The following is a 4,751-nucleotide window of genomic DNA, read 5'->3' as shown; positions in this document are numbered from 1 at the left end:
ACGTCGGTTTACAGGGCATGCCCTAAATCAATCTTTACAATCAAAGAGAGTGGATCGATCGATACACAGGTGAAAAGCACAGAAGTATCATCTTTATCGATGAATTTTTTTTCAGGATTGAGTAACACTACATAAGCAAAATGATAAATTGTACGCTGACAGGTCTGATCTGAAGTTGGTCTGGTGGTTATTATCCTGCGTCAGTGATGGTTTCGTAGGGTTTTTTTATGAAAAAGGAGTAAAAACTTCAGCCAAAGTGAAGTAGAAAACTTCTTCCACAGTCTTGGATGATGTTGTGGGACCTCTCAGCATACACTTTATATAAATATGCTGTGGAGATTCCAATAGGATCTTGAACCCTGTGGTCAGTTTTAGACGACATGGCCTACTCTAAACGACACGGCGATTGGTTCTTTTAAAAATCTTTGAAGCAAGCAGTGTCGAAATTTCCCTTGCAAACAGTGCGTAAATCCATGAGTCGTGTCCGATTCGAAAATAATATTTTTCATTTGTAACATAACTTATGGCTGGACCAGGTATACACACAACATATATATATATATAGCAGAATGGAGACGCCAGAACTGTCGACATTTAGACTAAATTAAATAAATTAATACGGCAGTTAATAAACCTAAGCATGTGACTCATGCTCAGTCTATCAGACGATAATTGAACCTTTGATGATATAACTAGCTGCTTACTTCATTGATTACACTAAACATCAATTAATACGATAATTAGATTATCGCATTACTGCTCGAACAAGGGAAATATATAATTACACATCATAATACACATGTCAACTGTCTAGTCTGCATGTCTTATATGACAATTGACATATTATTCCGCTTGTATAATACAAGCGCTAATGAATAACTAATTGTACTCTTTGACGTGAACTCTAATTAAACATTTACATCCTGCTTTATTGTGAAACAAAAACTAATAGTATTTATTTATAACCATTTCGTTGCAGAAACATAATACAATAATTGACATAATTAAATGAAAAGTCGAGCAACTGGCAATTTGAAGATCATCAGCGTATAAATGAAAATTAGTTGAAAGATGGAAAGTTAAGGAGTTAATATTAATAGCAAGCAAATAAAGTATGCCGCCTTGCAGAACGCCAGATTCAAACTCCACTGAGACATGCAATCGCTTGTCGTAATGCACTCGTGGCCCCGATTTATCTAGTTAGAGAACCACTAAACACCATGAGAAGAAATATTAATAGAGCTAAGCAACCACATTAGAAATTCGAAGTTTATTGTATTAAAAGCGTTGCTGAAATCTAGCAGTGTGAGAATTGTGTGTTGTTTGTGGTCCATGCCTTCGCGAAAATTATCGGCAACTCTGACTAGCGCAGTAGTCATGCTATGTCCGGGTCGAAACCCAGACTGAAGTGGATTAACAATGCATTTTTTGTTGAGAAAACATTTATCTGCTCATGTAGTAAAAGGCGTTCAATTACCTTGGATAGAAAAGGCAGAATCAAGATGGGACGAAAATCAGAAAAAGTATTGTTTGTTACCATACTTGCACTTAGCGTAATGTCTCGACTCTGAATCAGATGAGAAGAAACATAGTATGGATGAAGCCTTATGTTCCAACCTATAGATCGTAAAATCGAGAAATAAAATATGAATCTATCACAGTACCGAGAACTATGAAGTTTAAAGTTGGCGCCTTTTGTAACACAGTCTACACTAGCGCAGTTATTATTGGTCCAACTCGGAGTTTAATGTTTGTAAAGTTTTACGAGTTAATAAAACTTCCGTCTACAAGAATTTAATATTTAGTTACTTTGAAAACTGTGATATGAATAGAAAATACCGTTGAAGATTTTATTAGTAACCAATCATATAACTTACACTTTATCAACCTAATAAATTTACCAGTACAGAGCTAAAAATATAACTATTTTTCTTTAATATTTCTATAAAACTATAGACATTCTAAATTTGAAAACGCTATTATTGTATTTATATTACATACATAGATGATTAAGACAAGTTTACAATTTTAATAGAATAATTTATTTTAAATAAGTAAAAGAACTCAGCATTTTGTCTGAAGACTTACATTTGCCTTCATAACATTGAAACCCACAGAATGAAAATTAATCTGTGTATAATTTTTTCAAATCTTTTGTACAATTTAACTCTAAAAACGCATATAATAATATATCACGTATTAAACGTAAATTATATATGACAACACAGGCACACAATTACAAGTGTAAGCCTAAGACCATAGCCGGCTAGTCTAAGTATTATCTTGAACACGTCACATACAAGAACGATATTCATCTTCCCACAGAGCCTCTATTGTTTTAGAACCTAATGAAGACAATGAATAGTTTATCATAGTTATACACGGTTTTCTTGCTAACTTTGAATGCGGGCTTAACCATATTTTACCTGTCAACAACTAACGTTTACATGAAACTATTGGCAATATGTTAAACTGTTAATATAAACATCGTTTATTAAAACCATAATATGACAATCAAATATACAGCTTTTACAATTTTCTTAACCCTACATAGTAATAAAAAAAAAGAAAAAGAAAATTAAAACAAATTTAAAAAGTTTGGGCCCTGTGGCTATGTACCTTACGCGCTGGCAGCATTTCGTCGCTGTATTGCGATACTTTAATTGTAAATTAATTTTTTCAAGTCTGTATTTTTTTTACAGACAAACGGGCAGGTGGCACCTGATGTTAAATCACAGGATCGCCCTTGTGGAGTCTATATTAGCGTCGCTTATGTTATGACAAATGCCATTTAGAAAACCTATAAACCGATAACTCTTATCGATAAAAATACCTGTCTGCTTATAAACACCTCTCAACTCAACTCTTCTATACAGTGTTTAAAAGTTTCCTCGCTGACGTATCACATTTTAACATCACGTGCATATAAAAATATTATTATTATATAAGCTGATCAAACACTGTGGCCGATTTGACATACATATTTGTAATTACGTTGATTTGATTTGCATAATTGTATATTTTAAAGAAATTACGTTAAATGTCCTTTAAGCATACACTGTACAAGCAAGTTTTAATCACTTGAGAATTGTCTTTAAGTTATATTAAAGACCTTATACTACGACGACGACCTAATTATATGAGTATAAACCAGTTTATTAGTCTATTAGAGCAGTGTTGGCCTAGTGGCTTCAGGTTGCCACTTCATCCCTGAGGTCGTTGGTTCGATCCCCGGCTGTACACCAATGGATTTTCTTTCTATGTGCGCATTTAACATTCGCTCGAACTGTGAGAAAAGCGTTATGCCTTAGACCTAAAAAGTCGACCGGCGTGCGTCATAAACAAGAGACTACTTAGCCTACCTACTTGCCTATTAGATTTACAAATTATGTCTGAGGTTCTAAAAAGGTTCTATTAAAAAATGTAAGCGACATTTTTTGAAGTTATACTTCTTTTGCCGCTCTAGGGAAAAATGTAGTAAATTTTTACGATGCGCGCGCACACCGTCACAAAAACCGACACCCTGAAGTTAGCTATAGTCAACATTTTAGTTTTTTCCATTGTTAATGTCGTTTTTTCTACAAACGTAGAATAAATTTTTTGAAAAGATGTCTATCTTGTAACGCCAAAGAAGTACAACTTCTAACGCGTGTACATAAATACATACACGTTTTTTTATTAGTCTCTTAATATTAACTTCTAATAGAGCGTGCCATATCCTAAAACGCCAGCAATATGACTCCTGGCGTTACAGGCGTCCATGTGCGGCGGTGAGCACTTTCAACTATCAGACCCGCTGACTTCTTTGCTAACGGTCTCAAATAAATGTCCTCAAGACTATAGGATTTTTCATTTCTAGTATTCATAAATAAGTGTAGATGTAAAAAAATAAACTTTTGTGGTCACAATTATGGTTTGTCTGATAGTGATAGTTAAAATCGTTATTTAAAAAAACAAGACCCAGATACAATTTGTTTATTACATAATATACATATAGGTATATACCTATATATACCTATAACGAATATAATATATTCAACAAATTTGATTGAGAAGATTGTCGTGTTGTGTTGTAAATGTCCGGCGGTGTTGCGTGGTGAATTTTACAATCAAACAAAACCAAACCATCGTACACACGATCAGTGCCCCTTTAATTTTTCGTGGGTTTAATGTGATAATGATGCACCTCTTACTAGCAAAATTATCTTCATATACAGCATAAGCATATATATATATAGTGTAGCATAACTATTAACTTATTAAGCCAGGACTTGTCGGTACGAATTTTGCTTTGAAATAATTTCGACGTAATTATATTCAGTTTTCATTTTCATCAAGGCTTTGTTTAAAAGTAGAACATTCACTCAAACTAAACAAACTATTATGAGCGTACATTAACGTAATGAATGCATATTTAAAAAAAAGGTTTTATAACAATACATGAATGCGCTTTCACAGACAATACAAAGAGCAAACTGACATAAACAATACCAAGGAATGAAGAACACCTGTTTATTCTCTCTCCTCTTAATATGCAAAAGCTTGATTTTAATTTGTATTCAGCTTAAGGTAAGATACCTGTGGGATTCATAAAACGAAGCGTCGTTCAAAAGAATGGCTAAAACAGAATGCGACTTACTGAATACTCTCTAAGAAACCGTACTTCATTTTCTGTCACAGAGTCCTTCTTGCACTCAACATAAGGTCTAAAATATAAAGAATAGTTTTATTGGAAAGTCGGTAGACAGATG

Source organism: Pieris brassicae, chromosome 3 (assembly GCF_905147105.1).
Source record: "Pieris brassicae chromosome 3, ilPieBrab1.1, whole genome shotgun sequence".
Taxonomy (NCBI): Eukaryota; Metazoa; Arthropoda; class Insecta; order Lepidoptera; family Pieridae; genus Pieris; species Pieris brassicae.
Note: the sequence above shows the minus strand (reverse complement) of the source record.